The following is a 24,753-nucleotide window of genomic DNA, read 5'->3' as shown; positions in this document are numbered from 1 at the left end:
TGAGAATATAGCAGTAAACAAAACAGACAAGATCCCATGTCCTGATGGGACCACATTCCAGAGGGGGAGACAGACAATAAACAAAATAAATAAGCATATTACTGTTAGGTAGTGCTGCTAAGTGGTATAACAGGAAGGTGTCGGTGTTGTGGCATAATGGGTAAAGCCACCGCCTGCAGTTGCTTCATCCCATGTAGGAGCGGTTCGAGTTCCTGTCACTCCACCTGCAATCCAGCTCCCTGATAAAGCACCTGGGAAGGCAGAGGCAGGCGGCCCAAGTCCTTGGGACCCTGCACCCATGTGGGAGATACAGATGGGGCTCCTGGCTCCTGGCTTCTGCCTGGCCCAACCCTTGCCATTATGGCCATTTGGGGAGAGAACCAGTGGATGGAAGCTATCTCTCTCTCCCCCCTACTCCCCTACCCCCCCCTCTCTCTCTAACTCTGCCTTTCAAATGATCTTTAAATCTTAAAAAAAAAAAAAAAAAAAAAGACGGCCGGCACCGTGGCTCACTAGGTTAATCCTCCGCCTGCGGCACTGGCATCCCATATGGGCACCGGGTTCTAGTCCTGGTTGCTCCTCTCCCAGTCAAGCTCTCTGCTGTGGCCCGGGAAGGCAGTGGAGGATGGCCCAAGTGCTGGGGCCCTGCACCTGCATGGGAGACTGGGGGGAAGCACCTGGCTCCTGGCTTCGGATTGGTGTAGCTCCGGCTGTGGTGGCCATTTGGAGGGTGAACCAACAGAAGGAAGACCTTTCTTTCTGTCTCTCTCTCTCTCACTGTCTAACTCTGTCAAATAAATAAATAAATAAATAAAAAGGAGGAGGAGGAGGAGCAAGGGACTTAGGGATGAGGTGAGAGCTATGATTTTAGAAGAGGCCACGGGGAGACCCTGAGAAGATGAACAGACCTCGAGGGAGTGAGGAAGCCACTCCTACAAGCACCTGGAGGGCACAGCGTTCTGGGCAAGGCTCAGAGGCCAGGGCGGTCCCAGTGTGCTTAGGGAGCCCAGGGTGGCCAGACCCAGGGAGTGAGGGGCAGAAAGGAAAAGACTGAGAAGTAAAGTTGTTGGACAGAAAAGTGGTATTATCAGGTGGGCGTTAGGTACAGCGGTTAAGACCCTACTTGGGGAGGGGAGACCCCAAAAGGAATTCCAGACCCCTGGCTTCCAGTCCTGGTGGTTGCAATCATTTGGGGAGTGAACCAGTGGATGGAAGATTCTCTCCCTGTTTTAGGCAGAATGAGAGAGGGAGAGAGAGAGAGGGAAAGAGTCTACCTCTCTTTGTAACTCTGTCTTTCAAATAAATAAATCTTAAAAAAAAAAATGATGCTGCCAGCCAACTTCTAGAGCTGTAGTTTCTGACTTTATTTATTTATTTTTTTTTGACAGGCAGAGTGGACAGTGAGAGAGAGAGACAGAGAGAAAGGTCTTCCTTCAGTTGGTTCACCCTCCAATGGCCGCCGCGGCCGGCGTGTTGCACTGATCCGATGGCAGGAGCCAGGTACTTATCCTGGTCTCCCATGGGGTGCAGGGCCCAAGCACTTGGGCCATCCTTCACTGCACTCCCTGGCCACAGCAGAGAGCTGGCCTGGAAGAGGGGCAACCGGGACAGAATCCGGCGCCCCGACCGGGACTAGAACCCGGTGTGCCGGCGCCGCAAGGCGGAGGATTAGCCTAGTGAGCCGCGGCGCCGGCCAGTTTCTGACTTTATTAAAAGCTGCCACCTTCCAACATCATTCATGTGAGTTGAGCGTCTCTTCTCCCAAAGGAGTGCTAGTTGGCACCTTTCACTGAGTCAGACGAAGCCCTCGGCAGTTGGTGTAGGACCCTGGAGATGTCGGAGCGGCCCTCAAGTGACAACCCCGGGAGTGCAGAGCTGGAGTGGAGAGCCAAGGCTCTGGAACCCGGCTTCAGCTAGGACAGGCTGGCGTCGTGAGCTTCACCTGGCCTCGTCGCTGAGTTCTCGGTGAGGACGAAGCCTGGGCTCGCTCAGAAGAAAGCCGGTAGTGAAGAACTCTGAGGCTGTTACATTCTAGAAATACTGCTGGGTTGCAGCAACCGCACCAGCCAATGCTGGGCTCTTGCTCTGCGCTGGGTGCCATGAAGACAGGACATCTGCTTCTCTCACCCCATTTAGTCCTTGACAAAGCTTGCTTCACGTGGAAGCACAGGCCCAGGGAGGTGACGTCACTTGTCCTCACGTGCCCTGGTGGGACCTGTCCTCAAGTCTGGACCCCACAGACCCCCACCTGGACCTCTCCAACTCACCGAGGGCTGGGCGTTTGGCTGAGCGGTTAAGATGCTGCCTGGGGGCTGGCGCCGCAGCTCACTAGGCTAATCCTCCACCTAGTGGCGCCGGCACACCGGGTTTTAGTCCCGGTTGGGGTGCCGGATTCTGTGCTGGTTGCCCCTCTTCCAGGCCAGCTCTCTGCTGTGGCCTGGGAAGGAAGTGGAGGATGGCCCAAGTCATTGGGCCCTGCACCCCATGGGAGACCAGGAGAAGCACCTGGCTCCTGCCATCGGATCAGCGTGGTGCACCGGCCACAGCACGCCGGCCGCGGCGGCCATTGGAGGGTGAACCAACGGCAAAGGAAGACCTTTCTCTCTGTCTCTCTCTCACTGTCCACTCTGCCTGTTTAAAAAAAAAAAAAAAAAAAAAAAAAAAAAAAAAAAAAAAGATGCTGCCTGGGACGAGCCCATCCTAAATCGGAATGCCTGGGCTGGAGCCTCGGCTTCCTGCTAATATACACCCAGGAAGCTTTGCTGACCTGCTGATGTGCTGAGGCTGGGGCTCTGCTGTGCACTGGCAAGGGAGACCTGGATGGAGTTCCAAGTTCCTGGCCTTGGCCTGGCCCAGCCCTGGCACCCAGACAGGGAGTTCCCCTGTGTGCCAGGCACCGTTCCAAGTAGCATCACCTGTGTGGTCTCCAGCAGGAATAGGGATCAGTCCCAGTTTGTTGATGAGGAAGCTGAACACAGAGAGGTTAAGTAATCTGCCTGAGGTCCCACAGCCAGTACGTGGCAGAGTTAGAATTTGAAGCCCGGCATCTGAGTTGAGAAAGTGTAAAGAGTTTGACTAATCTGTTCTTCACCTCTGCTGAGCACCTCTCGTTTTTTCATCTCTGCACTTGTTCCCTCTTCCTAACATGCTCTCCCCTTTGCCTGAGTAGCTCTACTCTTTCTTCAGCTCTCAGTGAAAAATCGCCTCCTCTGGGAAACCTTCCGGGATTGCCTGCTCAGCTATCTGTCAGTCCACAGTGCCCCGTTCTTCCCCTCCACATCACTTACCACCCTGGATTGGAGCCGTCTGCTGGCCTGCCTCCCTCCCTGGACGAGGCTTTGTGGAGCCAGGGAATGAGCTTGTCAGCTTGTGTGAACTGTGTCCTCACTCTCACGCTCCACCCAAACCAGGTGCTTCATGCAAATGTATGGAATGAGCAGGTTCGGTAATGAACTTCTCTGCCAAACCTCTCCTATGGATCAGCCCATAGAACAAAACGCAAATCAGGCTTTTATGCGACTTGTGAGATCTGTGTGCACGAGGAAGGGGGACAAAGAGAGAGCGGCAGAGGGAGCAGGAGTCCTCGCATTGTCGGTGGCACTCACACACCTGCTCTCTCCCCACTCCCACCCATCGCCACTGAACACTGTAGCCCTGGCCTGTGTCACTGTCCCCCAAGCTGGCACCCACTGCACCCAGGCGTGCTTAGTCAACGGTGCTTTGCTGAGAGCCAGGAAGCAGCGCAGGCGCTTGCCCCTCGGTGTTAGGACCACTGTGCAGTGACCGGCTGTGGCAGGACAGCCTGGCCGAAACAGAACAGAATGGGTGCGGTGGCTGTCAATAGCTTGTGCTTCTAGAAGGATCAGGATGTCCGGGAGCCGGGGGTGTCCCTGGCAGGCTGAAGGACTGGGTGGGAGGGAGAATCCCTTGGTTGCGCAGATTTTGAATACATTGGGATTTTGTTTATCTATTTTGCTATGGGCAAGTAGTATCTTTTGAAACATAATTGAAATGTTAGGCTTTTTTTTTTTTTTTTTAAGTGAAAGTAAGTCATCAGATAGTTGCAGACTTCCTCATTGGCTTGGGGCTTCCTGGCTGATGGCCCGGGGCACAGTTCAGCGAGTCTGCAAATTGGACGGAGCAGGCTGTCAGCCCTGTGCCTCCTGACACTGCAGATTCTACCGCCTTTGGGATTTCAGGCCGTCTCAACTTTCCCCCAGTGACTCACGGAAGCGAGTCTCCCGGGGCAACCCGCAGGCATTACTAGGGCACAAAGTGGCGCCTTCAAGCCCCAGGTCTGGCCGATTGTGCCACCTAGAATGATGCAGCAAGCACCTGGGTGGGGACATGGCATGGGGGGAGGGGCGGGGGAGCCTCTCATTTTCTTTCTTTCTTTTTTTTTTTTTTTGTTTTTTTGTTTTTTAAAGATTTTATTGGCTGGTGCTGTGGCTCACTAGGCTAATCCTCCGTCTGCGGTGCTGGCACCCCAGGTTCTAGTCCCGGTTGGGGTGCTGGATTCTGTCCCGGTTGCTCCTCTTCCAGTCCAGCTCTCTGCTATAGCCCGGGAAGGCAGTGGAGGATGGTCCAAGTGCTTGGGCCCTGCACCTCCATGGGAGACCAGGAGGAAGCACCTGGCTCCTGGCTTCGGATCGGCGCAGCGCCTGCCATAGCAGCCATTTGGGGGGTGAACCAACGGAAGGAAGACCTTTTAAAAAAAAGAAAGATTTTATTTATTTATTTATTTGAGAGTTAGAGTTACAGACAGAAAGAGGGAGAGACAGAGAGAAAGGTTTTCTATCTGCTGGTTCACTCCCCAAATGCCTGCAACAGCCAGAGCTGAGCCAATCTGAAGCCAGGAGCTTCTTCTGGGTCTCTGACATGGGTGCAGGGGCCCAAGGACTTGGGCCATCTTCTACTGCTTTCCCAGGCCATAGTAGAGAGCTGGATCGGAAGAGGAGCAGCCAGAACTAGAACTGCCCATATGGGATGCTGGTGCTGTAGGTGGAGGCTTAGTCAACTATGCCACAGTGTCGGCCCCCTCACTTTCTGTTTTGAGGGGGAGATTGACAATTTTATATGTTTTGAAATTTTTCTTAAGATTTTTTGTTTATCTAAGCAGTAGAGTGACACAGAGAAAGGAGGCACAGAGAGAAAGAGAGATCTTCCAACTACTGGTTTATTCCCCAAATAGCCGTAACTGCCAGTGCTGGGCCAGGTCAAAGCCAGGAGCCTGCACCTCCATCCTGGTCTCCCACGTGGGTGGCAGGGACCCAAGCACTTGGGCCTACCTTCTGCTGCCTTCCAGGTGCGCTAGCAGGGAGCTGGATTGGGAACAGAGCAGCTAGGACTCGAACTCAAAATCAAATACTGGATGCTGGTGTCACAGGTGGCAGCTTGACCCCCTGCGCCACAACACTGGCCCCACGGTTTGGGTTTTCATACTTTGCGTTTGCAAAGAGAACCATGTGGAGGTATAAAGAGCGTCTGAAAAGCTCCCCGGCGTAGCAAGCCTGCAAGGGCCCATTCTGTGTCCTGCGGAAGAGGCTGTACTGCGTTAGAGAGGGAGGCGGCAGTGTGCCTCCAGGGGGCTCCTGGGATTCAGGGGGCGCAGCCCATCACAAGCCAGTGCTGTGCACGAGAGGGGCCCCCTACAATCTTGTGGCTGGAGATGCGGTGTCTGGCCTGGGTGGGCGCTTCTGTTTCTGAGCGGTTCTGGGGCTTGACTCTAGCAGTATTGTGTCCTATAAACACCCCAAACTTCAATTTGCATTTTTCCTCACTCCGTTCTGAGCACACACCTCTCCTCCCTCTATCTGCCTGGTTTTGTTGTTGTTGTTTTGTTTTGTTTTGTTTTGTTTTGTTTTTCCCTTCTGTTGGTTCTGGGTGCGAGACAAAGCGGCTTACAGGCAACAGCATTGCGCTGCTCAGTGCTGGAGACTGGGAGTCCCAGCTCCCTCCCTGCATCCTCCTACATCCGAAACAGGACAGCAGCGGACTGTTTCACAAGTGCTCCAGTTCCATCCATGAGGGTTGCAGGCTCAGAACCTTATCACCGCACCAAAGCCCCACCCCCAATCAGATCACACTGGGGATCCAAGATGTAAATGTGGGGGAGAAAACATGGGCACCAAGTTCATGGTTCAGTTTCAATAAAAGGCATCCACCAGGTGCTCGAGCAAGACACAGTGTTTGGTTCTCCCTTTGCTCTCACCTCCCACATCCAATCCTTAGAGAGCCACATAGACTTCATCTCCAGAGTGCATCTTTTTTTTTTTTTTTTTTAGATTTATTTAATTGTTTGAAAGGCAAAGTTACAGAGAGACAGAGGCAGAGAGAGAGAGAAAGGTCTTCCATCCGCTGCTTCACTCCCCAAATGGCTGCAAAGGCCGAAGCTGTGCCGATCTGAAGTCAGGAGCCAGGAGCTTCTTCTGGGTCTCCCACATGGGTGCAGGGGCCCAAGGACTTGGGCCATTTATTGCTTTCCCAGGCCATAGCACAGAGCTGGATTGGAAGTGGAGCATCCGAAACTTGAACAAGAGCCCATATGGGATGCCGGCACTGCAGGCTGCAGCTTTACCCGCTACACCACAGTGCCAGCCCCCAGAGTATATATTTTATGTGCCCTCTTCTTTCCTTTTTTTTTTTTTAAGATTTATTTATTTATTTGAAAGAGTTAAAGAGAGAGGGAGAGAGAGATCTTCCATCCACTGGTTCACTCCCCAAGTGGCCACACCAATCAGTGCTGGAACAAGCTGAAGCCAGGAGACAGCTGTTTCATTCAGGTCTCCCACTTGGGTAGCAGGGGCCCAAGTACTTGGACCATCCTCCTCCACCTTCCCAGGCACATAAGCAGGGAGCTGGATCAGAAGTGGAACAGCCGGGAATCCAACCACTGTCCATACGGGATGCTGGCGCTGCAGGCAGTGACTTAACGCACTATGCCACAGGGCCGGCCCTGGGTTTTCGATTCGCACACCCAAATAAACATATCTTTTCATTCTATTTCCCCAGAAACTTTCTGAAGTGCCCTCGTATTTCCTGAGCTACCTACTCTTTCTGGCCAAAGGCCCGGCTGACTGCGCATCACTGGGAAACCAGGAATGCTAGTTAACTAACTCTCAGAGCACCACATCCCCCAGACTAATCTCTCCAACTAGAGAAGTGGTTAGCCCTACACATAGTTTCGAGCTGTTTATTCCCTAGTCCAAAGCTTGCACAAACCATTGTCAACAAGTCCGTGGGTTGCTCCATTCTAACCAGCCCATGTTGGAAGAATGATGAACAAGTCCCGTGATGACAGGCTGTTTGAGTGCCCTGTGTCGGGGTGGGTAATTTTATGAGCTGGGCCCATTGGCTTTGGTGGCAAAGTGTCTCATTTTTTTTTTTCTTTCTTCTTCTTTTTGGTGGGAATTGTGGCAGAGGCAAGGATTGTGCAACTGTGTCCTCGCCCTGACCACCTCAAGGTATTTCCATCCGCGGAGGCGGTCATGTGTGTAGACCCACATCTGTAATTAGCATTTAGGCGGTGCGGAGAGATGTCACGAAATTCTTGTGTGAGTGCCAAGGAAGGGGCGGGGCCAGAGACAGGAGACTCCCGGGTCTTCTCGGTGAGCTCCGGGGTTAGAGGACGCACTTCCTGGATGTCGGCCCTCCTGGACGTCCTCCGAGAGTCCCCAGGAAAAACACCTCCGCAGGGACCACTGAGGGCGTGGAGAACAGGAATGCTGAGGCGCTCTTTGCAGCCTCTCTCCGAGTATTGCGCAAGCGCACGCACATGACCCTTGGCCTACTTCTGATTTGTAGTTGCACGTTAGGTAATGAGTGTGTGGAGCAGCCTGGTTGACTCAGAGTGGCTGAGCAGCCCTCTCTCTTTACAGTAAGCGCAGATCTCCGGATCGGCGTCCCCTTCGGGAAAAAGGGTGTGTGTGAGGTCAACTGAGAACGTTCCAGGGGATCTCAAAAGTCACTCTGGACAAGGTTTTATCACACAGGCCTGCCTATGGGTATTAATTAGAAGAGAAATAGAAAGGAAGCCCAGGGAGCGGGAGGGAGTTCTTGTTTTTCCCCTTCTAGGATTGTAAGGATTGTTTCCCAATCTTAAAGACCTGGAAAAAATTCCCATTTTCTGAGTTTGCTCAGAACTCAGGCTTTGTGGAGGGATTCCTGCCCCCAACACGGGAAAGCCCTCGGGGTCTGGAATTGTAAGATTCCCTGAATCCCGGGGCTGTGTCAGTCAGGCGGGTGCAGCTTTGGCGGAGTCGCAGGCAGGCGGCGGCCATCTCAGTTGCTCTGTCCTCTGTCGGCCTGTGTGTCTCCCAGGTACCGCTCCACCACGAGGGCAGAGAGGAGAAGGCTGATGAGCCGGGGTCTTGGCGCACGCAGCCCCCTGGCTCCCCTCTGCCCTCTGCCCTTGCCTCCTCCAGAGCTGCCTGTCCCTTCCGTGTGACTTTTAGCCCTGCAAGGTGTTTAGTCAGTACCTTGACCCCACATACCCACAGACCCACGTGGGTAGGCAGCAAAGTCCTTGTGCCTCAAGTACTCAGCCCCCAACCTCACTCCAACTCACACGACCAGAGGGAGCTCACCTCTCCCCAGGCATGCACCTGTTACCCAGCACCCTCTGTGCCCTGCTGGCATGCAGGCCCCACCCCCAGGGACTGCTCTCCGCCCCCCACCTCCTGTGTCAAGGTTAAGCAGCTCCATCCCCGCCCCCCCCAGGTGTGCTCCCCCCTCTAGGGCCACGTACTTTACCTTCCCTTCAGTTCGGATGACCCATGCTCCAGTCACCTCCCTAATGAGACAGTAAATTCCTCAAGGGTGGGGCAAATGCCATTCCATGTTTCTGTTCTCCACTGAACTCAGTACTGGTAGGAAATCAATACATATTTTTGATGCGTGAATTAATTTTTAAAGGATTTCTCTATTCTTTTTCCTAATGATTGATTCCTTCCATCCCCAAATAAAGAAACTGATTTATAAAACAGGGAGGAGGAGAAAGAACTCATAGCTGAAATTTTTCTCAGGCTTTGAAATGTTCTTTTTTGACACTGGAACATATTTTTGCCATTATAGGGAATTATATTTTATTTTTGGTACTCAAGAACTTTTTTTAAAGATTTACTTGAAAGGCAGAGAGAAAGGAAGACACATGGAGAGAAAGAGTTTTTTCATCTACTGGTTCATTTTCCCAAGTGGCCCCAAAGGCCAGAACTGGGCCAGGCTGAAGCCAGGAGCCTGGAACTCCATCTGACTGTGCCAGGTGGGTGGTAGGGGCCACCTTGAGCCATCTTCTGATACTTTCCCAGGCACATTAGCAGGGAGCTGGATCTGAAGCAGAGCAGCAGGGATTTGAATTGGCATTCTGATATGGGACACTGATGTCACAAGTGAAGGCTTAGCCCCCTAGGCCACAATGCCAGCCCTAAAGAATCCTTTTATTAGAAAGTCATGCAGCTAATTTTTAAAAATATCAATATGCAAGTATGGTGTGGGAGAGCAGAAACCCCTCTCGGCCCAGGTTGGTCTGTAAGGATTATGGAAGGGAAGCCCCCAGGTGCCACCCAGCACTGCAGAGCGTGGTCCTCCAGTAGACCAATGCAGATGCGCCAAAAAAGATAGTGCAAAGGCCTTGAGAAACTGCACCCGTCTTCTGTTTTTAGGTAGAAGATGCAAAATTGGCCACATCTTTGTACTGCAAAGCTTATAAACATTGCAACGCTAATGAGGCTCTCTTTCGTGCTTTATATGGTGTTGTGACAGCTTCTCAATAAAGTCCTTGGTAATTTTATGCCCCAGAAATAGCATAGACTTCAAGGTTGCTGTACCTGCTGTCACCAGATGCTGGGTGCATGAGTGAAGTGGAGCTGCCTCACCTGCAGTAACCTTGGTGGCTGTTATCAAGGACTCGGGAAGGTTTGGGATTTTACCTTCCCTGCAAGCAAGTTAGTTATTCTACCAGTGTCACAGATGCTGGCAGAAGACATGAGATCCCTGGGTCAGAGGGAAAGGATTGCATTATTTCCAGCGATAGTGGTAGCAGAGTATCGGCATTTTCTGGTGTTGGCTCCTCAGCTGAAGAGGACCAGAGGGCAGATGCACTCACGGTGGCTTACATTGCAGGAGAGGAGCTCTGGGCCCCGGGACCCAAATCTTTTACAGTGGGCAGTGACATGCCTTTCCTTTTCTGTGCAGCAAGACTGCCCTCCGCTCTGGGGGGAGGCACTCTCTCTGTTTTCAAAAACTGTTCCCTGGGGCGGGCATTCAGAACAGTGGTTAAAAAAGCTACTCGGGATGCCTGCATCCCATATCAGAGTGCCTGGGTTGAGTCCTGGCCCTACTTCTAATTCCAACTTCCTGTTAATGTACATCTTGGCAGGGGCAGAGGCAGGGGAGAAGGTGATGACCCAAGTTCTTGGGACCCTGCCACCCATGTGAGAGACCCAGATTGAGTTTCTGGCTCCTGGTTTTGGCCTGGCCCAGCCGCGGCTGTTGTGGGCATTTGGGAAATGAACCAAGAGATGGAAGATATCTCTGCCTCTCTCTGCAACTGCCTTTCAAACAAATATATATATATATATACACACACACATAATGAATTTATTTATTTATTTTTAAGATTTATTTATTTATTTGAAAGGCAGAGTTAGAGAGAGAGAGAGAGAGGGAGAGAGAGAGAGAGAGAGGTCTTCCATCTGCTGGTTTACTCCCCAGAAGGCTGCAATGGCCAGAACTGGGCTGATCCAAAGCCAGGAGCCAGGAGCTTCTTCCCGGTCTCCCACACGGGTGCAGGGGCCCAAGGACTTGGGCCATCTTCTACTAGTTTTCCAGGCCACAGCAGAGAGCTGGATAGGGAATGGAGCAGCTGGGACTTGAACCGGCGCCCATATGGGATGCTAGCACTGCAGGTGGTAGCTTTACCCACTACACCACAGCGCAGGCCCCGATATATATATATATATATGTGTGTGTGCATATATATAAATATACATATACATATATATGTATATGTATGTATATATAAGAAAAAGTTAAACAGAGAAAAGAAGAGACAGAGAGAGAAAGATATCTTCTATTCACTGGTTCACTCTCCAAACGACTATAACAGCCAGGGCTGGGCCAGGCTGAAGCCAGGAGGCAGGAGCTTCTTCTGGGTCTCCGACATGGGTGCAGGAGCCCAAGGACTTGGGCCATCCTCTGTTGCTTTCCCAGGCACATTAGCAGGGAGCTGGATCAGAAGTGGAGCAGCCAGGTCTTGAACTGGAGCCCATACGAGATGCTGGCATTGCAGGCCTCAGCATTACCTGCTACACCACAATGCCAGCCCCATGTAATTACTTTTTAAAAATACATTTATTTTGGTGCAAAAATATTTCAAAATCCATGCATATGAGGAGTCTTCAAAAAGTTCATGGAAAATGCACACCATGCAAAGAAGTATGCATGGATTTCATTTTTTGCATCAACATGAACAAATCTTTTAATTCCATTTTTCTATAGACTTTCTAAAGTACCCTCATACATATGTGAAAGCATCACATAGCACCCCATAAATATGTACAGTTTTTATGTGTCAGTTAAAAATACAAATTAAATGTTTTAAGAAGTCTGAAACAAAGGCAGTGAGTGCCTCTGCTCTATTTAGGAGACCCGTAGAGATCTGTCTCACAAAACAAGTTTCTAGTTTAAAGAAAAAGACCTATATTTGAATGGCCAAGTGACAGAGAGAGGAGAGAGAGAGGAGGGGAGGGAGAGAGAGATCTTCCATCCACTGGTTTGCTCCCCAAATGCCCACGACAGCCAGGGGGGCTCCATCCAGATCTCCCACGTAGGTGGCAGGAACTCAACTCCTTGCACCATCATCCACCGCTTCCCAGGTGCATAGCAGAGAGCTGGGTTGGAAGCACAGTGGCCAGGACTTCCACCTGCACTCTGACAATGGATACAGGTGTTCCAAGCGGCAGCTCAACCCACTGTGTCCCAAGGAACGCCCTTCCAGGATCCTGCTTCTGCTGATGCCTTGGGGTTCATCAGTGAGAACTGGGGTCACGAAATGGCAGCGAATTCAAATGAATCAAGTACTTACTGTGAGCTTCCTGGTTGAGAAAGGTGGGGTAGTCAGAGCATAAATCAGTGAGCAAACTAAAACTAAAAGTGCTCCTGGAAGGGGTGACAGATGGAGGCCAGAATCGTGCAGTCAGGTGAGCAACAGAGATGAGAGGGAGGCTAGGCCTGAGTCACCTGGGGCAGAAGTCTGGGTTTTGCTCTCGTGTGGTAAGACTCCATTGTCAAGGCTGAGAGCAGGGGCCTGGTGACCTGGTAACAGTGGAGAGACAGCTGCTGTAATGTCCAAGACTTGGATCATCTGCGTAAGCAATGAGAACATTCAGCCCAAACCAGCTCAACGCTTACCTTGTGGGGAGACGGCCAGAAAACCAGCGTCTGTCTGGAAGCAGATGTCACAGAACGGGCATGCAGAAAATGCCTATGACGGAGAACGAGCCAAACTGGCTTCAAATTCTCAACCTCTGGGGTGTGGGCGGCGCCACAGCTGATGCTGTCAGAGTGGTGGAGCTTGCCCGGTTCCCAAGTGATGGTCCTTTGTTTCACCAATGGGCAGCTGTTTCGTCTCATCAAAGGGACAGTCTGGGTTCCTGCCCCAGCTACAGCTTCTGCTGAGTCGCTTTATCTCTCCAGGTGCCCATGGATGGTGGAAGCTTGTCATGAGGGCCACAGGGGACAGAGGAAGAGCTTGGCACAGGGCTAGGCTGGAAGGAAAATTCCACCCATGTTTGCAGTGAAGACACGGGGTAGCCCCGGGAGCAGGGTTGCGGGAGAGGCCAAGACTGGGCGACCAAACACAAAACAGACTGGGGTGGAGTTGGGGTTGGGGTGGGGCATGGTTTCCGCGGGCATTTCTAGCAGGTGTGTCAGGGTCAGGCGCCTGTCACAGAAGGTAGTAAAGACATGAAAGACCATAGGGAGGCAGATTGGTGGAAAGAAATGGACTTTGGACCCAGACAGACCTCAGCGGAAGGCACCTGGGCGCAGGGAACAGATTCCCTGAGCCTTGTTACCTCGTGTGTAAAGTGGGAAAGGCGACAGACCTGGGCATGTAAGGCGAGTTACACAAAGCAGCAGGTGCAGATGGGTGTTCAGTAAATACGAATAGACTTCGAGAGCTTTGATGTGTGGCTTTTTGATCAAGTTGCCTACACACATGTAGTCAGAGCTGGAGACGGGCTTCTGGCCAATGCCCTCACTTTCACAGTTGGGACACGCCAGCAAGAAGGCCCTTGGCCCGCTGGATGCTCTTGCCCAGCTCCCAGCCCCATGCACTGCTTGGCCCGGTTGCCGTGGGGCCATTGGGACCTAGCTCCCCTGAGCCGGAAGGGAGGCCACCTGAGATCCTCTCTAGGGAATGAGCGGGAGAAACCTAACCCAGCTGGGAGTTTGTCAGCTCCCCAGCAAGGACTGCATCAATTAATTTAATGGACCCTTGTGTGCGGCCCCAGCCAGGGAGCAGAAGGGGACAGCATTTGTCTGCTTTCTCCTTTCACTACCTGGGTTTCTCAGGTGCACATCCTTGTATTGACTCCGGGGCCCTCAGTGTCAGGAAATCTACACCTGCCCATCCTTGTTGCCATAATAACAAGGCCCCCAGAGGCTGCTGGGGATATTATGGCCTGCCTTCTTCCTTCATGCCCATGCAGCTCTTATTATCTTTACAAGAAAAAAAAAGTTAACAAAGTTTTTTAAAATTGCATAAAATGTTGCTCTAAAGTTTCAGAACTACAGACTCGCTAATATAACGCCCACTGGACTTGGGCTTTGTGCTTGAGCCTTGAACACTGCCATGGCCTTCAGATCTTGAAAAGGATTTCTAGAACTCCAGCAGACCTGCCTGGACAGTGCCCTCCCCACAGTGCCAAGTGTCCAGGTTTAGTGACAAGGATTCAGTTCTTCTCTATATGAATACAACATTTCTTGAGCCCAAAATTTAGCATCTCACAGGGAATTTGTACATCCTGAACCTGAAAAACATGCTTTTCCTTCCACCAAATTTTATTTTATTCACACGATTCATCATTGGAGAAGGAAATACTTAAACTGAGCAGGGAGTTCCAGTGTATTTTTCTTGTGTTTACAAAATTATTGTTTTTTTTTTTAAGATTTATTTATTTATTTAAAAGTCAGAGTTACAGAGAGAGAGGTCTTCCAACCACTGGTTCACTCCCCAGTTGATTACAATGGCCGGAGCTGTGCCAATCTGAAGCCAGGAGCCAGGAGCTTCTTCCAGGTCTCCCACACGGGTGCAGGGGCCCAAGGACTTGGGCCATCTTCTGCTTTCCCAGGCCATAGCAGAGAGCTGGATTGGAAATGGAGCAGCTGGGACTCGAACCGATGCCCACCTGTGATGCTGGCGCTGCAGATAGCAGCTTTACCCACTATTGCACAGCGCCGGCCCCTAGAAAATTATTTTGGTAGGCATATTCTGCCAGCAAGTAAGGAGGGGCTCAGGAAGTTATCTACAAATTGGGGTCTTTCAGGGGTGGCATTTGGCCCAGCAGTTAAGATGCCACTTGGAACACCTGTGTCCCATATAGGAATGCCTTGGTTTGAGTCCCAACTCCACTCCTGAATCCAGTTTCGTGCTGATGCATACCCGGGGAGCAGCAGGCGACAGCTCAAGTAGTTAGGTCCCTGCCACCTATGTGGGAGACTTGGATGGAGTTCCTGCCTCCTGGCTTCAGCCTGACCCAGCCTCAGCTGTTGTGCACATTTTGGAAATGAACCAACAGAGTCGAGTTCTCTCTCTCTTTCTCCATTTCTCAAATTAAAAAATTAAAAAAGAAATAAATGAAAAATTTTTAAATTAAGGGCTTCAAAACTTCTAGAATCTCTTAAAAGATATCCCTAAGACCAGACCATGGTTGTGGGTTTCTGTTCCTAATCTGTTTTCATCCTGTAACTTCCCTTCAAAGACTCTAGAAAATGTGCACTCAAAGTGACAAGACATGAACATGGGCCGGCGCCGCGGCTCAATAGGCTAATCCTCCACCTAGTGGCGCCGGCACCCCGGGTTCTAGTCCTGGTCGGGGCGCCGGATTCTGTCCCAGTTGCCCCTCTTCCAGGCCAGCTCTCTGCTGTGGCCCGGGAGTGCAGTGGAGGATGGCCCAAGTGCTTGGGCCCTGCACCCACAGGAGAAGCACCTGGCTCCTGCCATTGGATCAGCGCGGTGCGCCAGCCACAGCGTGCCGGCTGCGGCGGCCATTGGAGGGTGAACCAACGGCAAAAGGAAGACCTTTCTCTCTGTCTCTCTCTCTCACTATCCACTCTGCTGTCAAAAAAAAAAAAAAAAAAAAAAAAAAAAAAAGACATGATTTCTCAGGGAGTTGCCCAGGACAAAATGAAGATAAAGGAACTTGGAACTTGTCTCTGAAGGTATGTGGGAAGTACCAGAAGGTTGCGGTCCCAAGGCTGACCTGATCACATAAATGACCCCCTAATGATGCTGCTTTGATCCCAGTCACATCACAAACACAACAGACACTTTGCCACTGAAGAAGTCCCACCCCTTCCACCTGTTCCATGCCTCTCTCCCGTCCTTTCCCACCAAAACCTTTCTGTCACCTCCGTCATCGCTAAGAGGAAACCATACATGCAGGCGGCATAGTCTCTATGCCGTGTGGTCACAGAGACAAGACATATAGACATTGAGCAGAGATCAAAACTGAGGAGATCCTGGCCAAATTGTACCCCCTGTACCTGTCTGGAAAGCGAAAGGGAGCAGGGGAGATTTTCTGGAAAGGTCTACCTTGAATTGGCCGTTGAAGGAAGCGAGGAGGCAGGAAGCTGGCCCTCCTGGCAGGGAAGGGAATAAGTGACAGAGGAAAGATAAGGGACTGAGAGTTAGGAGAACGTGGGTGCATCCAAGCTTCTTGGTTTGGGGTCTGCATTTGGGAGAGGGGCAGGTGCAGGGCCTCCCAGTGCACTTCCTTGATGCTAACAGTCTACAGTTAGGCTGCGATTCTACAATGGGGCAGGAAGAGATGTGTCAGGCCATTGTTCCGGAAGTGTGCTATGCCACTCTGCGCTCTGGTGGGACTGTCCAGTCGAACTGGCTCTTTGCATCTGCCTTTCCCTTTGCCTGGAGCTCATTTCCTCCATAGAACTTTCTGGAATGATAGCAATGTTCTATTAACCTGCATTGTTGAATACAGTAACCACTAGCGAACTGTGGGTATTGCACACTTGAAGGCTAGTGTGACAGAGGAATAAATGCTTTAATTGTATGTAAGTTTCATTAACTTAAATTTGAATAGTACATGCAGCTAGCAGCCGCCACATGAAACAGCGTGATGACAGCTCACGGCTTGCTCCTTTGCTTGTCATGATCTCAGCTCTCACTCACCTTCTCAGAAAAGCTGTTGCTTGGGATTCTACCTGTGATGGGAAAAAGAATAGTCCCCCAGAGATGGCCAGGTCTTAATCCCTGGAGCCTCCACTGCAAAAGGGAGTTAAGGGTTGCAGGTGGAATGAAGTAGGTGACCAGCTCCAGCCCTTCCCTGGTGGTGAGCCCAGGGACCAAGGAGAGGTGCCCACCCGGAGGCCCTTCCAGATGCTCAGTGAGCCCAGACCCTGGGATCCTTGCTCAGCGGCCCTGGAAGCCCTCTGCCGGCTGTGTGCACCTCTCTCATCCTGTCCTCCAGACTGTCAGACAGTCCTCTCAGACAGTGGACACCCTCGGGCCTGTGGGGAACCTGCCAAAGGGCCTCTCCTTGGGAGGGGCTGAGGCTAGAGCTGGGCCACTGGGAGGGCCCTTGGCATGGGGGACAGAGCAGGTTGGAGGAGGTCAAGGGCCAGACTGGCTCTCTCGGTGCTGCCATGTTTTGATGGGACACTCCGGCAAGACCGTGAACTTGAAATAAGCCTGGGTCTTCCAGGTCTGTATGAGGGTATTTTGGCAATGTAGAACAGCACATATTTCCTTCAGTAATCTATTGGCTTGATTTGTGCTTTTTAAATATTTAGCCATGGGTCTGGGGCCGCATCTGTGGTCTGAGTCCAACACTCACCACGTTAGGGGCAGACCTCTGGCTTGCTCCCTAACTCTGATCTCATCCCCACCATACCCCCAGCTACTCTCCTTATCACCTGGCTTAATTTTCTCCAGAACACCTATTGTTGTCAGAATTATCCGAGTTATATTCGAACTGGTGTCATCAGTGCCTTACCCTGCTCAAATGTGAATACCAGAGAACAGGGCTCTCTTCCTGGATGCTGTCCTTCTGGTGTCTAAGCAAAGGAGTTGTTTAGTTGATGCTGGTTGGATAAGTGGATGCGCCAGTGCAAAGGAGTCCCTGAGGTCTCTTTAGGCTTTACGTTTCTAGCATATGCTAGGAAAGGGAAGCCGTGGTGAGTCCTGGCCACTATTCCTATCACTGACTTTCTTAGTTATTATGCACAGTCACTTAACAACAGGGAAACATCCTGTGAGATGAGTTGCTAGGGGATCTTGTCATTGTGTGAGCATCACAGATCATAGCTACACCAACCACAATGGTGTCAGCTGGACACATAGACTCTTAGGGAAAACATTTTTTTTTTTTTTTTTGGCCATCCATCATTGATGAAGATGTCATTATATGGTGCATGACTGTGTATCAAATTATCCCCAAACTTAGCTTATATCAAGCATTTATTATTATCTCACAGTTTCTGGGGGTTGGGAATTCGGAAATGGCTCTGCCGGGCGGTTCTTAGGCTGAGTCTCCTATAAGGTCACGGTCAGATTGTCAACCAAGGCTGTGGTCCTCTAGAGGCTTGACTAGGGTGGGAGGTCCCCCTTCCAGGGCGGGTCACTCAGGTGACCTTGTGCAGGCAGGTGGCCTCAGTGCCTCACTGGCTGTTGGCATCAGGTCATAGTGGCTCCCACGCGGAAACTTTAGAGGACAAGAAAGCCACTAAGTCTGAGCCACACTCAAGGGCCAGAGTATTAGACTCCACTCTTGGAAGGGAGGCATTTTCAGTACTCTGCGGCCATGTTTTCCACCTATGCTGCCATTGGATGCAGGTCAGCCTCGCCAAGGTGAAGTACCCTCTCTCCTTTCCCTAGCAACCCTGTTCTCCTGGGTCTCAGCATCTCCCACCACTCTCACTCCACCTCGCCTCTCCTATCTTCTTGGCCATGGACACACACAGATCCCAGCATTACTGAAAGTTCCTTTCCCTTCCTTGTCATCCATCTGGCTCTGGCACCTGGCTGCCCTCCAGTGTCCCTCTTTCCATAAGCTCTCTCCCTCTGGCCCCTTGCCGGGATCGTCTTCCTCCTTCCAGTCTCTGAACATAGCCGTTTCCTAGTGCCCTTTCTTTTTCTAAGCACGCTTCCTGCCCTTGCAAATCTCGCTGGTGCTTATGATTTCCACCATCCCTTCAGGCATACAATATCCAAGAGCACATTATGGCTTCAACTTCCATTCCCAAATTGCGTTTCTCCATCTGGATGCCCAGAGAGCCCTCAGCGGGCCACGTCTGGACCTCATCCTCTCCCCAGGCTGCTCACCAGTCCCTAATCACTCAGATCCAAGCCACAAGTGCTCTGAGCCTTCCCTCTCCTTCAGCTCACGCGTCCATGTTGCCAATGGCCCTTTGGACTTCACCTGCTCCTGGGCTTCACCCATCTGCACAGGAGCCTCCTGAGCCTTCTCTTTGCCCCCCGGGGGTGCCTAGTCCAGTCCTTTCGGTTCTGCATGCTCAGATTGGTATGCATACATCAGGGCTCTGGGGATTACTGTCCCAGCTTCAGGACAGTCAATGGCTTCTCCATAGGATAGATTTTACAGTGGGCTTTGGGACTCGGTGCCGAGCTCACAGTATGTGCGACTGTGGTGGTTTGATGTTCAGCCTGCAGTAGACTTGCAGGACCTGAGAGGAGATCTGGGATGTGGTGCTTTCTCCTGCAGTGACCCTGGGCAGTATGGCCAGTCAAGTGTCGGGAGAGTGAAATGAGGTCATTGACGGATGTACCCTCGCCCGCATGAAGCATGAACCACCTTGTAGCTGCTATCATTATGATGCCATGCGAAGGTGTTGGCCAGAGCACCTGCCCCTAAGTCACTTGATAGATGAGTGCTTTCCTGAGACCTCACTCAGGTGTGCGCCTCTGGTGTGACTTGTACTGTAGCATTATTGTTCCATCTACTTTGAGGACATGGCAGGATTTCCAAGTGCACATATTAACGCATCTCCTCTACATCAGATGTGGGCATGCTTTTCCAGGAAAGGGCCAGCTGGGAAATGTTTCAGCTGAGGCACAGACTTCATGGTCTGCCATGCAACTATTTGGCTCTGCTGCTGTAGGACAAAAGCAGTGACAGCCAATATGCAAATGAGTGTGTGTGGCTGTGTCCCCATAAACCTTTACCCCTAGACACTAAAATTTGAAGCACTCATCATTTTCATGTGTCGTGAAATATGATTATTCTTCTTTCCAGCTTTTGAAAAGTAGAGAAACCGATAGTAACTAGACTTGGCCCATAGGGGCATTTTACTGACCCCTGCTAAGGAGGAGCGTTCTTTTGTATTTTTTTTCTTTTCTTGTATTTTTTAAAAAATATTGATTTATTAATTTGATGGGCAGAGTGACAGAGAGAGGGAGACAAAGAGAAAAAGAGAGAGAGAGAGACCTTCCAAAGAGAGAGACCTTCCAATTTCCACTCCCCAAGTGGCTTCAATGCCTGCAGCTGATCCAGTAATGGCAAGAGTTCACAATGTGGGCCGTCATCCTGTTTCCCAGGCGCATTAGCAGGAAGCTGGACTGGAAGTGGGGCAGCGGGACTTTACCCTGCACTCTGATATGAGATGCTGACCACCGCAGGCAGCAACTTAACCTGCTGTGCCACAATGCTGGCTCCACGAATGTCATTTTGAATTAAACATAAAACAGTGAGGTGATTTAAGAACAATAGAAAATAGAGTATAGGGTCGTCTAACAGCGGTTACAGGAGAACCAAAGTTGGGGCCACCTAGCAGGAAATGTTTAGTGTCCTTAAAACTCCACAGGCCGCTCCAGCCCGGCTGTCTCTCCTCGGGCCCAACCACAGGGGGCTTCTGTTTCCCCAGACACAGGCCTGCAGGTGCCCTGTCTCTCAGTCTAGAATACTCATATCCTCCCCCCCCCCAGTCTTGCTCATTCAAGGCACACTGTTAGGGACTGTATCAAATGCCACCCATAAGCGGTGTCTTCCCTACCCGCTCCCTGTCCTGGTGCCCTGTTCTCTCAGTATCACCAGCAGGTGCGCCACGATTCTGCTTGTATCATAGTTTTTCGGGTGCTTATCTTGCTGACAGCCAAGCTCCTTGGGGGTCTTATCTGACACAGGATCCCACACAGAGCACAGAGCCAGCACGAGGAAAGCATTTCTTGAGTTTTGCTTCTGATACTAACTGACATGAGGGAGCGGGCAGAGCTCCACGGCTGGTGGCAGTAGTGGTACCTGCAGGGCGGCTGTGAGGGGAGGGGCCCTCACAGCCCCAGGACAGTGCGGTTTGGTTTTGCCAGGGACAAAACCTGTATCTCAGCTGTACCTGCGGCAGGAAGCAGATGTGAATGGAGAGAAAAGTAGGGCTTCCCACGCCCCGGCCAGGCTGAGCACAGAGCACAGGGAGATTCAGCCGCTGGTTCTGGGTGGGCCCCAGGAGAGCAGGGTTCCGAGAAAGGGCCTCCCGATACGCATCATGCCCTAGTTCCACGCACTGAATCAGGCTCTGATGCAACTGGCAGTTGGCCTTGATCACGAGCCGCATCTCGCACGTTCGGTACAAACGAGCTTTGTCATTGCTCCGAGGGAGTCACTGCCCGTGTCCCTTCCAGGCTCCAAGCGGCTCCTGCTGCACCATCTGAGCCTGACAAGCCGGCAACTTAAGCCGCCCCCGGCGGGCCGGCCGGGTTTCATTAGGTAAGGCGGACCGATGAGGCAACAGGGCCCAGGCAGCCCTGCCAAATTAAAGGATGTCACCACGAGATACTGTGAATATCAGCTTCCTTCTCTCTGCCAGTGGGGAGGATTAATTACGGGCTTGTGAAGTGCTTTGGAAAGTTAAGCTGTTAAGAATCATTGTTCTGTGTAATAGAGGAAAAAATAGAACTCTTGGCTCATTACAGCCGTCATGTCGGAAAACCCAGGGTATCTTTGAGAGCTACATTTTTGCGAAGCGAAAGCAAGCAAGCATACGCGCACACACGCGCGCGCGCACACACATATACACACGCTGGGGAGTCGCCCAGGTTGGGCCGCGTTTCTGATAATGGCGAAATGGACCCAGAGAAGCTGCGTTTTAGTTTCTACCTGAGACAGCCCCCCCACCCCCCCACTTCTCCACCCCCCCACCGAGCAGCAGGTGCTGGCGCATATGGGGACAGCTTCCGGGACATGCGAGTCCACCAGTGTTTGCTTTCTTTCTGTGAGCTCAGGGATGCAAAGCCCGGGCGCTAGACATGCGCCCGTCTGTCTGCAGGAAACACAGCTTCCTGCCTCTACGGTGGCCACGGCAACGCTCTGCTTTGCGTCCGGAAGTCCTGTCACAGTTGAAAGCGCAGCCTGCCCGGGGCACTCTCACTTCTCTTTCACTCGTGGCTGGCTGAACACACTCACTTTTCTTTTGCATCTGCCTGCGCTAGTTTCCTATGGCTGCCCTGTCGTGCCCCTAGGGACTCAACACAAATGTGCTGACAGTTCTGAAGGTCCGAAGTTTGTGGGCTAAGTCAAGGTGGCTGCGAGACTGGCTTCTTCTGTATGCTCCAGGGCACCCGTTTCTTTCCTTCCAGCTTTCTGGGGGCCACCGTGTTCCTTGGTGCATGGCCCCCACCTGGCTTTCTCTAACCACTGCTCTCTACCCCTCCTCCTCTGTCGGCCTCCCTCTTTCCCTGGTAATGACCCATGACGACACTGGGCCCACGAGGATAGTCCAGGATAGCCTCCCATTCTAAGATCCTGAACTTGATCACATCTGCAAAGGCCCCCCCTCCCCTTTTTTCTAGGTGTAAGGAAACAGATTCACAGGCTCTGGGATGAGGCTGTAGAACTTGGTGGGAGGAGGCGTTATTTTACCAACTGTAGTCTCCAATTTGCAACTTACATCTGTGTTTTTCCTGTGTACTCAAGCTGAACCCTGTGCTAAGTGTTTCTTTAAATATATTATTTCATTTAATCTGAATTCTAAAAAAAAAGCGGAGTCTGTTATAGATGAGCAAACTGAGGCAAAAAGGTTACATTACTTGCCTGGGGTCACTAACATAATATTCAAGCCTAGGCAACACGGCTTCAGAGCCTGTATTCTTTATTACTATTATTATTATTAAAGAGGAAGAGAGAGAAAGAAGCACAAGACCCCATCCACTGGTTTAACAGCTAAGGCTGGGCCAGCCCAAAGCCAGGAACCAGAACTCAATGCATGTGTCCGATGTGAGTGGCAGGAACCCAATCACTTGGGCCATCAGCGCTGCCTCCCTGGGTCTGCATTAGTAGAAGCTGGAGTCGAGCAATAGCAGCCACTCTGCAGAAACGGGACACAGTTCTCTTACCCACTAGGGCAAATGCCTGTCCATGAGCCTGTATTCTTTCCTGTTTTTGTTTTTGTTTTGTTTTTGGCAGACAGAGAGAGAGAGAGAGAGAGAGAGAGAAACAGAGAGAAAGGACTTCCACTTGATGGTTCACTCCCCAGTTGACCGCAATGGCCGGAGCTTCGCCGATCTGAAACCAGGAGCCAGGAGCTTTTTCCTAGTCTCCCACACGGGCTCAGGGGCCCAAGCACTTGGGCTATCCTTCATTGCTTTCCCAGGCCATAAGCAGAGAGCTGGATTGGAAGAGGGGCAGCCGGGACTCGAACCAGCACCCATACGGGATGTCGGCACTGCAAGCAGAGGATTAACTTATTGTACCATGGCGCCACTCCCCCTTCTTTTTTTTTCTTTTAAGATTTACTTATCCTCGTGAGAGGCAGAAAGAGGGAGGGAGGGAGGGAGGGAGGGAGGGAGGGACAGAGAGGGAGATATTTCTAGGTACTGGGAGCTTCCACATCCACATGTTTGTGACTAATCTAGACCGGGCAGAAGTCAGGAATCAAGAATTCCATCTGGCTCTCCACAGGAGTGCCAAGAACTCAAGCATTTAGGCCGTGGTCTGCTGCCTCTCAGGCACACCAGCAGGAAGCTGGATTAGAGGTGGAGACTTGAATGGACACTCTGATGTGGGCTGAGGTGTCCCCAGCACCAGCTTAACCTGCTGTGCCACATTCCTACCCCCATGAGCCTGAATTCTTAATCAAAGGTCACAGACCTTATCCTCAAAGACTTCTTTTTGTCATTAATGTTTTTTTTTTCCCCAGAATTTATTTATTCAAAAGGCAGAGCAACAGAGAGAGGGGGCAGGCGAGACAGAGAGATCACCCTGGTCATCAGCTGATTCACCCCCATATGGCTGTAATAGCTGGGGCTGGGCCCTGTGGAAGCCAGGAGTGCAGAATTCCATCCAGGTCTCCCACATGCGTGGGACTTGGGCCAACTTCTGCTGCTTTCCCACGTGCATTAGCAAGGAACTGGATCCAAAACAGAACAGCCGAGGCGCAAACCTAAGCATCTGATATGGGATGCCAGCATTGCAAGCAGTAACCTTAACCTGCTGTGCCACAAAACCAGCCCCATCCTTATTTTTAATTATTAAAGTAATACAATGTGGGGCCAGAGCTGTGGCGCAGTAGGTTCATCTTCTGCCTGTGTTGGTGCCATCCCACATGGGCACTGGTTCTAGTCCAGCTCTCTGCTATGGCCTGGGAGAGCAGTGGAAGATGGCCCAAGTGCTTGGGCCCCTGCACCCACGTGAGAGACCCGGAAGAAGCTCCTGGTTCCTGGCTTCAGATTGGCGCAGCTCCAGCTGTTGCAGCATCTGGGGAGTGAACCAGCAGATGAAAGCTTTTCTCTCTGTCTCTCCCTTTCACTGTCTGTAAATCTACCTCTAAAATATAATGTAATAAAATTAAATTAAAAAAATAAAATGTATGTGGTTAAAAATAATTCCCATGAAAATCAGTCTCCTTCTTCTCCACCCAATCTCTACCTAGATCTCCCTTCCTAGTACCATTTGCCAGAAATGATCCTTCTAACCCTTGCAGCTCCAATACTTGCAGGGTTCACCACTGTGTCTCTTAAATTCTGCAACTTCATTTTTTATGGACATAGAACACTGTAGGTAGCTGCCCAAATAATGGAAAATACATTTTTATCCATTTTTCTAAAAGTATTAAAATAACAACCCTGAATTTAAAAATTCTCAAAAAGGGCTTGAAGGTCCAAGAAATTCATGGATCAATGCATTTATCTAAAATACGCAGGCACTGGTGCAAGTACATGGTGTAGTGGTTAAGATGCCATTTGGGGGGCTGGCTCTGTGGTAAAGCTTCCACCTGCTTTACCCACTTGGGCACCAATTCAAGTCCCAGCTGCTCCACTTCCAATCCAGCTCTCTGCTATGGTCTGGGAAAGCAGCAGAAGATGGCCCAAGTGCTTGGGCCCCTGCACCTACGTGGGAGACCCGGAAGAAGCACCTGGCTTTGGATTGGCGCAGCTCCAGCCACTGTGGAGTGAACCAGTGGATGGAAGACCTCTCTCTCTCTCTCTCTCTCTCTCTGCCTCTGCCTCTCAGTAACTCTGCCTTTCAAATAAATAAATAAATAAATCTTAAAAAAAAGAAAAAGATG

The sequence above is a fragment of the Oryctolagus cuniculus genome, chromosome 18, assembly GCF_051225735.1.
Source record: "Oryctolagus cuniculus isolate XC-2025 breed Fujian yellow rabbit chromosome 18, ASM5122573v1, whole genome shotgun sequence".
NCBI lineage: Eukaryota > Metazoa > Chordata > Mammalia > Lagomorpha > Leporidae > Oryctolagus > Oryctolagus cuniculus.
This window is presented reverse-complemented; position numbering follows the sequence as displayed.